Genomic DNA, 17,487 nt, shown 5'->3' with positions numbered 1-17,487 from the left:
GACATTATCATTTTAATTCCAGAAGAACTTGTCTGAGAGAACCCTTAGAATGTTATGGTGCAGGACTGCAAAAACTCTCAAAGTATCCTTAAATGTATTATACAATGAAAAATTCAATATTGAATATGCTTACGCCATTATTCTTGGAAGAAAAAATTTGACCATTAAAATAGTGCCAAGTTAGGGAACCAGCAGTTAGTGTAATGGCTATGTCACTGGACTCCCACGTGGTTGACCGCGGTTCGTGTCCCAGACCCGGTGGCTTAAAACTCACGCCGGGCACATGTGCGTGTGTACCCAAGATCCCAAGAGGAAAATGGAGGAGAAAGGACTGTGGTGTGACCATCCCCCCTGGGGGGTGATTTCTCGCTTTCTGTCTCTATGTCTCTCTCTGTCTGTCTGGTGAGCGCACGCACCTTATAGTGAAAAAAAATAAAACCTCTCCAAAAAAAAAAAATATATATATTGACAAGTTAAATACTATCTAGAGGAAATGTTGTAACCAAATGCTCTTTACTAGTAGGTTTTATCAGTTATCATTTTCTCTCATTAAATATAATTTGCTGAAAAAAATTCTTTGAAATTTTTTTATTAAACCAAAATGACAACAACAGAAAAACCCCAAAAATACTAGAAAGCAAAATTTCTTACACAAAAAAACCAAAATAGTGAACTTTGATGTCTGAGTTAGGTTTGCATAGCAATAAACTGTGAACACATGTTCATCATCAGTGATTTGTTCTGTTGTCAAGGAAGGTAACCACTGAAGATACTCATCACATGATATAAAATGTCAGATAAAAATAAATATTTAGAGTTTTACACAGGTACAAGGAACAGGTGCAGGAATTCACAAATGAAGAATAATTTAGGAATATGAGGGCATATAGAAATATCTTTGGTTACATACCAAGAGGCTTTATAAGGATTCATTGCAAGTAATGGCATTTGAATTTTCTTTTCCTTTCTTCCTTCCTTCCTTCCTTCCTTCCTTCCTTCCTTCCTTCCTTCCTTCCTTCCTTCTCCTTCTTTTCTTTCTTTTTTTGTTTTGCCATGAGTGCAAGTGCTTGCTGGAGAGAGACAGAAAAAGTGGGAAAGTAAGAAATCACCCCCCCCTCCTACCACCAGAGGGGGTGGCCACATTATAATCCCTTCTCCTGCTCTCAGGATTTTGGGCACACACACACATACACTTAGAGTGGTTTTCAAGCCACCAGGTCCTCCATGTGAGAATCTCTCACCTTAACCACCACACCACCTCCTAGCCCTTAAATATTTTTTTATTGGCCCATGCTATCCAGAGAAAGCTCAGAGACTAAAATAATAGAATTTAGAAATTTTTATGGATAATTTTATAACAACAATAATTATTTTGTATTTTTATAGTAGCATATGAAGACATGATCACAAACTTTGGATTAATTTCTTTTTAATAGAGATGGAGCTTTCTGAATTATGTCAAACTCCTTTTGTAAACCTTGTATACATAAATACATTCCTTAACTATGTAAAAAAAAAAAGGAAATAAAAAAGTTACATCCAAGAAACACAAGCAAAATAATGTGACTTACACAGAGATGAAAAATCAGGCAATAGAAGCTACCTTTGAGAGGGTCCAAATGTTGGACTTAACACCTTTACAGCAACTTGTATAAGTGGGTTCAAAGAGCTAAAGGAAATTATATTTAAGGAATAAAAGAAAGATATGATGACAATAGCTCATCAAATAATGAAAAACCTTAAAATGATAGAAAATCAGATAAAAAATATTCATACTAGTACACAGGTACAAAGCGAAGACACTTTTATTCTATATAAACATATATGTATATGTTTGTATATATATATATATATATATGTATGTATGTATGTATGTTTGTATATAAAACACAGAGAGAGAGAGAAAGAAAGATAAAAGTAGAGGAGAACAGTAAGGCAAAGGATTAGAAAAGAAATAATAACTGAAAACTTCCCAAAGTTGATAAGGAACGTCAATCTACACACCCAAGTTCCATGAATTCCAAGCAGTTTAAAAATATCAGCACAGAGACATGTCATAGTCAAAATGTTGATCAACAGAGAGAAGACAATCTGTTGAAAGCCATGAGAAAAATTACTCATCACATGGAAATGATACCCAATAAGACTGACAGCAAATTTAACATCAGAAGTAATGAAGACCAAATGGCTTTGAGAAAGCATGTTCAAAGTGTTGAAAAGAAAAGAAATAATAAAATAAACTGATAACTAAGAATTTTAAATGTAGAAAAAAAAATGACCTTTTAAAAATGGAAATGAGGTAAAGACATTCCAGAATGAAAAGAAAAAAAAAAAACTTAGAAAATATGTTGTTAGAAGATTCACCTTATAAGAAATGATAAAATAAGTTTTTTAGGCTGAATGCAAATAAAGAGGACAAATGAACATGGAGAAAACAATAAATACCAGTATATGTAATCCTGTAGGCAATTACAAAACCAGCGTAGTCACATATTTCTTGTCTTCTATTAACTGATTTAAATGCCGATTGCATAAAATGATGTGTATCAGCTATATTGTTGACCCTATAACACATAGAAATATATTTGACAATAAAAGTGCAATGAAATGGGCAGAAATAATGAGGTACTGCAGGAAGAAAATGGCACCATTTGGATCTAGAGGAATGAAGGCAGAGAATGAAAAGAAATGAAAACAAACAAAATGAAAAAAAGATCAAATTAAAAACTATATATAGTTCTTTTCTCTTGAAGCCCGATAAAGTTATTTATTAAAAAAATAATTATAACAATGCATTATTGGGTTTTTCATATATAGATACTCTGTGTTTAAAATAATGAAAAAAAGAGAGTAATGAATAGAGCTTTATAGGAAAAAAGTTTCTGTATCTTACTGCAATTGTTCATACACATCTGAGGTAGATTCTGATAGGTATAAAATAAAAAAGTTAAATGGGTTGAATGTTCCAATCAAAATATAGAAATTGTCCAACTTGACTTTAAAAAAACAAAAAAGAAAATCTAAAACAAGATCCAGTTCTCTGCTGTCCAAATAAGATTTTAGATTCAAACACACAAATTAAGTCGAAAGTAAAAGGATGGGAAAAGATATACTATGCAAACAGCAACTATGAGAGACCTAAGATAGCTATACTAATGGACATAATGTAGTTTTAAAATGTCACCGTAAACATTTAGATGATCTTAGAAAAGAAGTCACTGTTTACCAAGATGGACATTTTATAATAATGAGAGAGAGTCAAGCGATCAAAACGATGCAATTATAAACATATATACACACCTAAAAGCAGAACCCCGTAATACACAAAGCAACACTTACAGATTTAGAGGGAGGACATAGACAATTCAATAACAATTGAACATTTTAATATGCCACTTACAGTTTGGGTTGCCAAACTAGACAGAAGGTCAACCAGACTGTGAGAAATTTGAGCAGAAACTGCTGGACTCAGAGTACGAAACATCACAGCCAAGAACAGCAGCACATACTCCTCTCAATACCTCAGCTCGGTAAATTGCCATTTTTACGTTGATAGTTTTGATTCCTTATTTTTGTTGACAATGATACTTTTTTTTTAATCTGTGTTTATGAGTGATATCAATCTACAGTTGGGGGTTTTATAAGTGTCCTTGTCAGGTTTTCATGTTATAAAAGGTGTATCTTTATGTATCAATTTATTTCAAATGTCTATAACTTTGCACTTAAGCCATGGTTATAAGAGCAAAGTTTTCTCAAAATTCTTAGTAAGTCTAATAACCGTTTTTCTTTGATTGCAGTAGTCTTTTTCTTTTCCTCTCTGACCAAATTTGAGAATGTTTAATCCAGTAAATTTTAAAACTTCGATACACTTAATGTTGGTATTGTATGTTTACATATCCAAGGGAAGGTACAATTTACATAAAGTTTCATACTTACTCATTTTTGCAAAGACATGTACACAAAGATACTTAATCACTGGGAAATTGTGAAACTGCAGACCTATACTTTCAGGTTTGCTCGATCATGGTACTTCCGGTAAGGATTATCAGCATATACCAGTTTCGCCTCTTCCAGAAAGATGTTGTCATTTTATCTAAGGGTTTGCTCTGGGTTTTATTGCAGAACACAAATTCCCTCAAGCGTCTTTTTCTAGTGTTTTCCTTTTTCCATAATTTTTTCTTATAACCAGCCTTTCTCCTTAGCCAAAGGCCAGAATGAAGCCAAAGAAACCTCTAGATGACAGCCTTCACAGTCTTCCTCGTGCCTCTTCGTGAACTGATGTGTGTCACAGTTCTGACTGGGGGCAGCTCTAGGACAGCGGGAAGCAAGGATGCCAGTCTGTTAAGGGTCGTTGCAGTATGGCCACATGTTAGGTCTCTAATAGCCGTGAGAAATCTAGGCGCAGAGGAAACAACTGGTGTCTGAATGTGACTGAAATGTCTGGTGGACAGTGCAGAAGACAAACAGGCATTCTTGGCACGACTTTGGCTGAAGAAGCCAAAATATTCAGGGGCCGTAAGATTCCTTAAGCTGCTCGCAGGGCGCCAGCAAAGGCGGAGGCCGCCATCTTGCCACCGTCGCTAGGGCCGTCGATTGCAGTAGTCTCTTAATACTGAGTGCTGTTATTATATATTTACCTTTACGTCTATCATCTTACTATTTGTGGTCCACTTTTCCCCATCTGTTCTGTGTTGATTTTTCTCTTCACCATCTTTTCCTGGATAGGCTGCACAAATTTACTCCATTTTTCCCTCCATTAGTTAATCACCAACATGTACAACACTTTACTATTCTTCCAGTGTTCATTTAAAAGGTTAATGCAATCTAATGTAAATTAATTTTTATACCAAATCTTAGACAGCATAAAGACTATAGAATGCTTTCACTTCATTTACACTTTTTCCAATTGAATGCTTTATTCCCCCAAAGTATAAATATGTATTAAACCCTAGGGAAAAAAACAAACCATGGCTATTGTTTCATATAGTCAGTATTAATTTAGATTACCTACAAATTAAATCTTTCTTACTCCTTATTCTTTCTGTGTGTTTAAGTTTGCATTGGGATACTTTAATTTATGCTTCAACAAAATATTTTTTTCCCTTTGTACAGGGCTGGTGATATTATTCCTCCCCAATCCCCACTCCTTTTTTAAAGTTCATTTATTTATTCCAGGAGTAAGAGAAACATACACACACACACACACACACACACACACACACGGGGGTGGGGGGGAAGCTATATGGCAACCCCAATGGGGTCCTGACCTGTAATCCACCCCAGCCGCAACCAGGTGATTCATGAGCACATCTGTGCTTGGCCTCCTCTGGGAGATCTCTGGACTTGAACTGGCTACCGTCCCTTGTGGTTCTGCCTTGCAAATCACTGGATTTTATTGTTACTCCACCATGCAGACCATTCTAAATTTTTAGTTCACCTTCATTACTGAATGATAGACTTCTGTCATTACTATCTTTGAAGATGTTACTTCTGTAATCTCTTTATCTCATGATTTGAGTAGAATTACTCAATCCTAAATGCCTGGATTTTTGTTTGTTTTTCATTTTGCCAGAGAATATGTGCACTCGCTGGAGAGAGAAAGAGGGAGAGAGAGAGATGAGAAGTGAGAACCCAACTCCATAGGAGATGGTCATGCCGCAATCCCTTCTCTTCAGTTTCTCCGTCCTGTTGGTATTTTGGGAACACACACAAATGCCAGGAGTATTTTTCAGGCCACCTGGTTCAGGTCTCAAACTCAGTCAGCCAACCACATGGGATCATGGTGGTTAATCACGCCAGGGTTCACTCTGTTCTTTATTTCTAATTTGGTTGTCAGACATTATAATATACAAAATTTAGTGATAAATTACAACTTTAAATAGCAATATCTTTCTCTAGCAAAAATTTATTTTTTTTTGTTTCTGTTAGGTGTCTGTGAGCATTTGCAAATACAGATTACTTTAATCCAATCATAAATTGAGATGAGTGGAAGCTTAACTTTAATCCTTGTGAGAGCTAATTTATTTCCAGTAATCCTTTGTAGAGAAGTCATATAATTTTATGTTGCCTTGGCATCCATTTTGAATTTAAGTTTAACTTTCTCACACCAGGAGTATTGGTTAGATACTCTTTTTTTTTTTCAGAGAGGTTTTTGCTATAGGGTGCGTGCGCTCGCCAGACAGACAGAGAGAGACAGAGAGATAGAAAGTGAGAAATCACCCCCCCGGGGGGATGGCCACGCCTCAATCCCTTCTCCTCCATTCTCCTTTCGAGATCTTGGGCACGCACGCATACGCACCCGGTGTGAGTTTAAGCTACCGGGTCTGGGACTCGAACCGTGGTCGACTACGTGGGAGTCCAGCGACATAGCCATTATGCTAACTGCTGGTCCTGTGATTAGATACTCTTGATACAGTTTCTAGTTTTATTCCACACCCAAATGGCTCAAGCTAGTGGTCAGAGGTAAGAATTTAGAGGTATCTCATGTACCTAAAAGGCTGGGCTTACAACTATTAATCTCTACAAACTATCTAAGCGAAACTTTAGTTGGGGGGGGTTGTCAAGATTTATCTGAATAGCTCAATTTTTAAAAATATATCTTTCTCTTCTCCTTGAATTTCATTGATACTGTTGTAGTCTTTTATTTTTTATCTATAATTAATATCATCTATTTAATTATTAGGCTTGACAGTGATTGTGACAAATTTTGACTTTTTTACTTAACCTAAGTAAGAACTTGATTTTAAACCTTGAAGATTGCCTTGGTTAGTTCTAGACCTTTGCATGTCATTTAAGATTTAGAATCATCTTGTTAATATCCACCAAAAATAAGAGCTTGTCATTAATTAGTTTTAAATGCCAGAGGGTGCATGTGCTCACCTGAGGTACAGAGAAAGAGAGGAAGAGAGTAAAATAGGGAGAGGAAGAAAGCACCCCTCAATAGAACTTGATTATGCTCCAATACCTTCTCCTCTATTTATCCTGTCAGGATTTGGGGCACACACATGTGCTCAATTTGTTTGTCAAGCAGTTGAGATTCGAACCACAGTCAGTCCCATGGACTTTGGTTCCTCTAACCATTAGACTAATGGGGGCAGCCCAAGCCTGCTGTGATTTTTAACTGAGGTTCAGTTGAATCCTAGAATCAGTTGGGATTGAATTGACCGTTCTATCAATATTGTGTCTTTTCATACGTAAATAAATACATCTGTCAATGTACTTAAGCCTTCTTTAATTTCTCTCAGCAAAATTTTCAGTGTTGGCTCTAGCATAGTTTTTAAGTTTATTCTTAGTTTTTAAATTAATTTAGGGTGCTATTGGAAGTGGTAGTATTTTATAAATTTAATTCTTGATTGTTGATAGAATAAAGTAATATAGATGGCTTTATTTCAACTATATATCATGCAACCTCTCATGTATTTAGATGCATGCACAAATAGGACTACTATGTCTTCTTGAAAAATGGTCCCTTTATGGTCACGAGATGTCTCTCTTTTATTCTAGTGATATTTTTTATTTTTAAGTTTATGTTTTCCTAATGTAAGATATCCACATTGACTTTATTCTGGTTAGTAGTTTAATAATATATTTTTCCTTTAGTTTTAATATATTTGCATACATATATTGAACTATGTCTATTGTAAACTGTGTGTATATAAATATGTGTGTGTGTGTGTGTGTGTGTTGCATGTGTGTATAACACAAACACATTCATAAATACATGACTTTGCAAAGTTCCTGAAAAAATGAAATTAAAGTAGGAGTTAATTTTGGTGCAAAATCGTTTTAAAACTTTGTGTTGTTTTCTCATAATATGTATTTTTCATGAACTTTTAATGTGTGTGTGTGTATACACATGTACAAATTCAGCTTCACAATTTCTGTCTTTAAATTAGAGCATTGATTAAATACAGATATTTTTAATCCACTGATTTTGCTTTTATTAGTCTCATTTTTCCTACTCCTTTTTAAGTTTATTGTGTTCATTATGTATTGTTTATATTTTATCTTACTAATGCTATTAATGTATTTAGCTGTCCTTTTTATATTTTAACTGCCTACTCTTTACAATATAAATGCTTAATTCATTAAGAGCCATCACATTTAAGAACAGTGTAATGGTAAATTACATTTATCTGCCCTTCTACTCTTTTCTCAATTGGTGCCATTTATTTTGGTTCTACATATGTTATGAACCACAAAAAATGCATTAATTGTTGCCTTTAAAAATCAGTAGTTCTAAAAAATATTGTTTTAGTGACATATTTAGCCTTCTGAGTTTTCACCATTTTTTGTGAAGATTTTTTTCTTCTTTGATAATTTCCTTTCAGTATGAGGATATTTATTTAGTATTTTCCTTTACAATTTCTTATAGTATGAGTTTACTGACAGCAAATTCACTCAGCATTTATTTGAAAAATGTCTTCCTTTTGTTTTTTGTTTTTGAATGATACTTTCACTAGGTATAGAAATAAAATTGACCTCTCTTTCTTTTTAGCTTGTTACTATAAAGGTGGCATTCTGTTATCGTCTGGCTGCTTGTTTCTAATGAGATGTCAACCATCTTTTTGGCTGTTATTTTTCTCTTGTATGTGAAGTGTTTTTTATGTCAATCTTTTTAAGAATTTTTTTTAATTTGGTATTCAGTAATTTGATTATGATGTTCTAAATATAGTTTTATTTATACTTGTCTTTCATGGGTTCTCTGAACATTTAAAATAATTAGGTTATTCAATTTTTAAAATTATTTCTCCACTTTTAAGGTTCTGGTTATTAAAAACTCCATATTGTTTTTGTGTGTCTCTTAAAAGATATTTTTTACATATTTTATTTTTTTCTAATCTATCCAAATTTGGATAAGTTTTGTCAACCTTTTCATTATTATTATTTTTTAGTTTGCCAGAAGGCATATGTACTCACCATAGAGATAGAGAGAGAGAAAGAAAATTAAAAATCATCCCCTATTAAGGATGGTACTGACATAATCCCTTCTCCCCATTTCTTTCTCCTTTCAAGATTTTAGGCACACCCATACATACACCTGGCATGATTTTCACAATACTGCATCCAGGACTGCCCAGTCAGCCATGTGGAATCCAGCCACTTTAACCACCATACCACCAGCTGGCCCTCTGACCTATTTTTACATCATTGATTTTTTTCCTCCAACTATATACGGTTTGCTACTAAACCCCATTTCCAAAGATTTTTAATTTTAGATTAAAAAGTAAAATTCAGTTCTAACATGTTAGTTTGATCTTTTGAGATATTTATTTCTCTATTAAAAATGAATTCTTTTTTCATTTTGTTTTTTTCTTCCAGTTTCTTTAGAATATTGGTAATTATACTTTTGAAGTGTCTAATCTACTAGTTTAAATCTTAATCCTAATTTAGAGTTGATAGGTTAGGTTTTCTGCTTCTACAAATTTATTTTTCTCTTCTTTTTATATCTGATCAGTTTTGTCAGTATGAAGGACACATATTTAAAAGAACCAAAAATTTGGAATAAAAACCAATTTCTCTAGAGAGGCACATTCCTTTCTCTATCAAGCAGCTAGGGTAGAGTTGAATATTTTGACCTAAGTAGGAATTTAAGTACATTGAGTATGGTTTGTAGCCTGAGTTTGAATTTACCTCTGATTTCAAATGTCTTAAGAGTGGTATCTTTCCCAAATGATTACAGGAACCCTCTGGAAAAATTGGAATTGAAGCATTGCAAGACTGTAGAGATTTCTCTCTGCTTTCTAGACCATAGTAGTCCCTGCTGTCACACTCAGCAACAGTGTCTTGGGAAAGAACTACCTGGCCAGAAGAATCAGCTCCGAGTTAGGGATACCATAGACTCCAATTCAACATGCCAATCAATGAGACACTGTAATAAACTCCGCTATGATTCTTATGATTTCTTGTTACTGTAGCAGAGTCCTGCCCGTGGCAGGCCAGTTTCTTTCACACTTGCCCCAACTTGACTAAAGCTTACAGAGAAGAAATAGAGCAGTTCTTTGCTGGAAGGGAGGGAGAGGGAGGGAGGGAGGGAGGGGGGAGGGAGAGAGAGAGAGAAAGAGAGAGAGAGAGCGAGAGGGAGAGAGAGAGAGAGAGAGAGAGAGAAATGGCTTTCTTATTATTTTAAGCTTCCTCTTCCTACAACAGCAATCCTGTGAGCTAAGTAATATGATTACATACAGATAGGGAAACGGAGGCATGTAGAATTTAGGTGACCTTTCAAGGCCATATATCTTGTAAATGTTGACATCAGGATTCAAATTTAAGCTGTCTTTTGAAGAGTCCAGACTCTTAATCACTATAGTATACTTGAGTCTTGAGTAAATACCTAACCTAGCTATTTTCAGGGCTGTCCATGACTCCTCTTTCTCTTCATAGTCTAGAAATACTGTTTTATGTAGCCTCCAATGTATTGTATCATTCTATTTCCCATCTCATGCTCTACACAACCTGTTCAGTGTGCCAGGAATAACTTTTATTCCTTGTTTCCTGAACAAACACTGTCTTTCCTTCAGAATTCAGCTGAGCTTTTACCTCCTTCAGAAACTTTTATCACTTTGTACATGTGAGGGGAGTTCAAAAAGTTCACAGAAAAATGGAATTCCATTTTTGATTTTGGTGCAAAAAATTTGAAATACATACAGTTTTTTATAATATATATTCTCTGTGAACTTTCTGAATACTCCTCATATTTAATACCTTGTACACATACCTACCTGAGCATGGGGTTTATTGTGTATAGGCATTTATACATGTGTACCTCACCCATTAGTCTACAAGTCCCAGGAGAGGAGGAACTAGGACTTTTCCATTTTTTTATATACAATGTCTAGTGATGGTTCACATATTAAAATCACTGAATGTATGTTTGCCCAATTGATTTCAATCCGTATCTGTTTCTAAAATTGGTTTTTAATAGAAGGTTTTTAGAAATTTCAAGAGTTAGACAATCCTATGGTGGCATTTGGCTTATCTTGTTCCAAAAGTTAAAACTTAATAGATGTCAAAATAAATGTCATCATACATTTTAGAAGATCACCTTGGCTAAAGTTAAAATAGCAAAAACTGTGGTTATTTAAAAACTATGAAATGATTCACTTTTATTTTTATCTGTTTTTAATACTTAAAAAAAACAAAATTCAAGTCTTCTATTTCAAATTAAACTACTACTCACTCTTAACTAATAATACCTTTATGTGCCTGACACTTCAGGTGGAATGATTAAATTATGTACCTGTAGAAATATCTCAGAAAGCAATGACAGGTATTACAAACCTACTATGCTCCTGGGTACTTACCAAAAAGTACTGTATTTAAAAATGAAGACATCTATTTCAATTCATTGTTTTTCTTGTGTATGACATTTTTCTTTTCCTTTTGATTCGCATATGGGCTGTGAATTTTTATATTCTTCGTTTAGCTTTTCATAGACTGTATCTCATAGAATATTGTACTGTTCATTTTGTTCGCTAGTTACTTTAAGCAAAGAAGTGGAAGCATAGAATCATCTCTCTTGATGAGATGGAATAACACTAAAAGAACATTTTTCTTTAAAACTAGGGTTGACAATGAGTTGCCCAGAGAGATTAAGTCAGAGGAGTCTAAAGCCTGCCTTCCCATCTTTTGCAGATATAGAATGTGTTACTGCATTGTATGTGTTAAAAATATCTTCCTCCACTGATCTTTTCTTAATTTGCCAGAGAGCTCTTGTACTCACCAGAGAAAGACAGAGAGATAGAAGAAAAGCAAGAAAGCACGCCCCACAGGACATGGTCTTGTCACAATCCCTTCTCTATGTCTCCTTTCTTTTAGGATTTTAGGCCTGCGTGTACATACCCTGCATATACATACCTGCACCCAGCATGTTTTTCAAGCTGCCAGGTCTGGGTTCGAACTGCATAGTCAAGCCATGTGGGATTCAGCTGCCATAACCATCAGGACAATGACTGGACTGCTCCACTGATTTGTGTGTGTGTGTGTGTGTGTACTGATTTTTAAAGTTAAAGCCTTAGAACAGAAATTTGGGGTAAATATCCTCAACATTTTCTCCTTTAGCTCTTGTAAAGTTGTTTGTGCTTGAAACCTTCTTGGATTCTTCATATGTCCTACTGGGAATTTCTGTGGCAACCAACACTAAAAATTGTTGAGAGCATTTTGATCCCAAGAAGGAAGAAACAGAAGGGTTAGTTTGACATCCTGGTGTGTAAAATTGCTGGTTGAGGGGGTAACTCCTCTGCTATTCTTCAAAATTATCTTTATCTCTTTCTAATCTATAATAGATGTCAAAATAAATGTCATCATACATTTTAGAAGATCACCTTGGCTAAAGTTAAAATAGCAAAAACTGTGGTTATTTAAAAACTATGAAATGATTCACTTTTATTTTTATCTGTTTTTAATACTTAAAAAAAACAAAATTCAAGTCTTCTATTTCAAATTAAACTACTACTCACTCTTAACTAATAATACCTTTATGTGCCTGACACTTCAGGTGGAATGATTAAATTATGTACCTGTAGAAATATCTCAGAAAGCAATGACAGGTATTACAAACCTACTATGCTCCTGGGTACTTACCAAAAAGTACTGTATTTAAAAATGAAGACATCTATTTCAATTCATTGTTTTTCTTGTGTATGACATTTTTCTTTTCCTTTTGATTCGCATATGGGCTGTGAATTTTTATATTCTTCGTTTAGCTTTTCATAGACTGTATCTCATAGAATATTGTACTGTTCATTTTGTTCGCTAGTTACTTTAAGCAAAGAAGTGGAAGCATAGAATCATCTCTCTTGATGAGATGGAATAACACTAAAAGAACATTTTTCTTTAAAACTAGGGTTGACAATGAGTTGCCCAGAGAGATTAAGTCAGAGGAGTCTAAAGCCTGCCTTCCCATCTTTTGCAGATATAGAATGTGTTACTGCATTGTATGTGTTAAAAATATCTTCCTCCACTGATCTTTTCTTAATTTGCCAGAGAGCTCTTGTACTCACCAGAGAAAGACAGAGAGATAGAAGAAAAGCAAGAAAGCACGCCCCACAGGACATGGTCTTGTCACAATCCCTTCTCTATGTCTCCTTTCTTTTAGGATTTTAGGCCTGCGTGTACATACCCTGCATATACATACCTGCACCCAGCATGTTTTTCAAGCTGCCAGGTCTGGGTTCGAACTGCATAGTCAAGCCATGTGGGATTCAGCTGCCATAACCATCAGGACAATGACTGGACTGCTCCACTGATTTGTGTGTGTGTGTGTGTGTGTACTGATTTTTAAAGTTAAAGCCTTAGAACAGAAATTTGGGGTAAATATCCTCAACATTTTCTCCTTTAGCTCTTGTAAAGTTGTTTGTGCTTGAAACCTTCTTGGATTCTTCATATGTCCTACTGGGAATTTCTGTGGCAACCAACACTAAAAATTGTTGAGAGCATTTTGATCCCAAGAAGGAAGAAACAGAAGGGTTAGTTTGACATCCTGGTGTGTAAAATTGCTGGTTGAGGGGGTAACTCCTCTGCTATTCTTCAAAATTATCTTTATCTCTTTCTAATCTAGATTCTTTTTTAATGCCTAACAACAATAAAACATATTCAGAAATGAGAATTGTCCTCCTAAATGAGGACGATGAGAATTGTCCTCCTAAAGATGCTAGATCTGTTTTTATGGAACAGAAAGGAGACATGGACCAATGGTCTAGCAGGCAGCCCCTGGATAAAGATGTCCAGCATCAAAGGGGCTATTATTTAAGTGTCTCAGGTGATACTGTCATAGCTGTTAACTAAAGAGTCTGTAGTAGTGTATGTTATGACAATAAATTTCATTCTAAAAGGAACTGTTAACTGAGTGAGACTCAGTCTCATGACAGATTTGAATGTATCAGGAAGCCACTTGTCTGCTGATTCGTTTCCCATGCTAATCAAGTCTTCTCTTCTCCAGGAGCAGGGGGACACCAGTTCTAGCAGATCGACTTCAAGTTCAAATCTAGAAATAATCACCAACTGAAATTGTGTCTATTATAATTGACTTTTACTTTCAGGCTTTGTAGGTAGAATTTGAGTCAGAGATGCTGTGTTCCTTTTTACAACCAGTCATAATTAAACTATGCTCCTTGATAAGCAACGGTCTCACTGAGAACATAATAAAAACTGGACCGAGAAAGTAAAGTCCAATTCTATTCTCCTAAACCTAAACCTCTGTATATGTCTAGAATTATACATAAAGTGTGAAGAATAAAGTTATTTAGGTATATATGAACATATATATAGGCATAGGATGCTGTCTTTATTCATATATTCATTTAGTAATTTAATTGAAAAACACTATTCAGTATTGTTTGCTTGTAAAATTTTAGTTTTGGAAACAAATGTGTTTAAAATATTGTCTTGTAAGTTACATGAACTTGGGCAAGACAAAGAACTCCCATGAGCTATAACTTCTCATAGGAAAAATGGGGATACTAGTATCTATTGGCCTTATAAGATTGCAAAAATGAGTAACTGATATAATGTATAAAAGATTCAGAATAATTCTTGGGACACGGTAGGTGGCCAGCAAGTAGTAGTTGTTATTATTATTTACCCTGCTCCTCTTCCTACTCTCTCGTAACTCAGAAAAGTGCTGAAAGATACATAAGCAAAGAAAGTATCATCTTTTTTCTCAAGAACCTCAAATTCTACTGAGAAAGAAATTCTTTCAAATTCTTCTACTTTCCAGCGGTAAGAATAACTAAAATATAGTATGACGAGTACTGTTAAAAATATTAAACAGTCAGTGCATTTTCAAGTACTGCAGAGCAAAGCAAGAACCTAGTGCCATCGTTAGCAATATAAGGCGTATACTTTTTGAGTGTTATAGTCTGGATAATGATTTGTCCCTCAAAGACTTATACGCTGAGACTTGGGTTGTATTCTAAAGGTGTTAAGTGGAAATTAATCCCTTCATGACATCCAAGGGTGGGACATTTGGGTATGATCAAGTCATTAAAACAGGGCCTCCATGATTGAGTTCTGGTGTATGTGAGGAGAGGAAATGAGGCACATGAGCTTCATGGATATGGACCAAAACTAAGGGAGACTAATGGACAGCTGTTCAGCTCAAGATCCTGCTCTCCACCATGTTGTCTTCTCACCAGAAGGAGGCCACTGGACCTCAGAACTCTGAAGTAAATAAACCTCAGAAATTTCTTCTAGCAGCACCATAATGGACTGAGACACTGACTTAATTGAAGATCGTTTTATTTTGGCTAGTAATTGTTTTGAATTCTTTGGCTTTTTGTTTGTTTGTGTAGTTGTTTTTATTTCTAGTTAAGAGTCTATATATGTTTATAAAACTAACATAGGGAGTTGTTCTGTTTTTTGGACGTGAATATCAAGCAGGTAGAGAGTACCACTGAACTCAGAAATGCTGTGAAATTCTGAAGTTATAAAGAAAGCTTGAACCAATAAGGGATCTCTTAAAATACAATAGTAATGTGTTGGGACATATGCTTGGGGTGGACTTCTTACATAGTGAAAATTAATTAGATTTGTCTAAATGCGTTTCAGATGCTTAGATATTATTAGTATTTTCCTATCATTCCTATCATATTGAGGCAATTTTCCTTAACTTCAAAGATTCAACACATAGAATAATCTGATATTGAAGAATATTTTGTAAGTGGAGCAGTTTGCAGGGAAGTTGAAACTTCTAAGACATGAGAGTGAATGTGGTTGAGACCAAAATAAAACATAACAACCCAAACGGCTATTGAAAGGCTGGATGAACAGCTGAAATTAGAAAAAGGATTCTGGGATATCAGATGGTGATAACAACAAAAAACACATTCCTCTGGGAGGCTGATCAATGTGTCAAGGTCTGAGTGAACATCCAGAGAACTCCCTGAGTATGGCAGGCACCCGTGTGTCTGTTATCTGAGGTTTGCTGAAACTAGGTGTGAATCATGGTATGAAGACCCTGTTAAAGGGACTGTGTCTCTGTCTCTGTCTCCATAACTCTGTCGCAAATGGAAGAAGTCAATTAATTTTTTTAAAATGAAAAGGAGTCTACATACATATGAAATTTCTCCAGTAATTATTTATTTATGTATTATCCATTTTCACCATAGGGCATATGTGCTCACCAGAAACAGATAGAAAGAGGGATAGTGAGAAATCCCCCGCCCCCATTGGTGATAGCCATGCCATGATCCATTCTCCTCCTGGGAATTTTGGACATGCATGCACACCCACCCAATGTGCTTTTCAAGCTACCGTCTTGGACACTTGACCTGATGTCAGCCACGTGGGACTCCAGCTCCTTAACTACCACATCACCTGCTGGCTTTCTCCATTATTCTGATGTGGATAACATGATTGGGCATGTGTATATTTCTCAGGAAATCACACTTCTATTATTTTAAAGAAAGAATTTAAAGAATTCAGAATAGTGTAAGCCTTTACTTACAATAGGAAAAAGGGAAATCTGATATTACTATCATTTAATCCAGGTGAGTAGGCAGGCATGGGTGAAAAATTAAGTACTTACAATTGGACATCAAATAAGAATAATGAGAAACCAAAAAGTGCAAAGATGTCAGGCAGGGATAAGAAATAAGAATATTTAGGAATCAAAAAACTGAGAAGAACTGAAAGGAAACACAATCGAATATATGAAATAGGGGGAAATTGGCATTAACATAATCTTTGAAAGAAACCAAACACATTTTAGAATTTAATATAGAATAGAAAAGAGCAAAAAATATTTTTCTAGCTCTTTTCTTGCTTTTTTCTCCTTTAAGTTCTAGATAGAAAAAAAAGTCCCACATGTTTTTTGCTCTTATTTGCTTAGTATTGTCCATTGCTAGGAAAACCAAGGGAGAAAGATAAAAATCACACAAGGTGAGACACCTACCAGGAGTTGAGCCAAGACGGACTCAGATGTACCTAAATCTATTAACTCACTTGTGTTCTCTGAACTTCCGTGTCCTTTGACAAATTTTGGAAAAATAAAGCAAATAATATGTATAGCTTAAAAATGTTTCCTTTTTTCAGCATTTGTACTATAACCTCCTCTTTAATCTGTTTTGCCCTAAAAATTCATCTCACTTTGCTGGTTTTCTCTGATGCTGGAGTTTACTTAAGGTTCAATTTTAGGAAGTTGAAAATTTTAATAAGATTCCTTTAAATGGTTTCCATATTTAGCCAATCTTGCAATTCTCAACAGTACATGGAAGAGCAAATAGAGAGCCGAAGGGGGGAAAAAAATAGCTTTTTTAACTTCCACATGAAACCAAAATTTGAGTTCTTTGACTTCTAAGATTTGGATGGAATGCTGGTGATCTAAATTTATCAATAGCCTGACATGACACTCTTCCGAAAGGCCTTCTTTATCCTCCCGATGATAGTAATGTTTCTTAAGTTTCCAAGAATGGCTCCTTCCTCTATGTGTTTGCAACTTGACAGCTCTTTACTGAAGTGCATTAATTCAAGTCCTGTGCTGCTACTACATAT

At 35.0% G+C, this 17,487-nt stretch overlaps 1 pseudogene; it reads right to left on the bottom strand.

Moving 5' to 3' along the window:
- Positions 1-3,999: 3,999 nt before the first annotated feature.
- On the bottom strand, positions 4,000-4,567 carry LOC102501405 (39S ribosomal protein L35, mitochondrial pseudogene; annotated as a pseudogene).
- Between the last annotated feature and the right edge of the window lie 12,920 nt (positions 4,568-17,487).

Source organism: Tupaia chinensis, unplaced genomic scaffold (assembly GCF_000334495.1).
Source record: "Tupaia chinensis unplaced genomic scaffold, TupChi_1.0 Scaffold145147_1, whole genome shotgun sequence".
Classification (NCBI taxonomy): Eukaryota; Metazoa; Chordata; class Mammalia; order Scandentia; family Tupaiidae; genus Tupaia; species Tupaia belangeri.
Note: the sequence above shows the minus strand (reverse complement) of the source record. Positions and strands in the feature narration are given on the sequence as shown.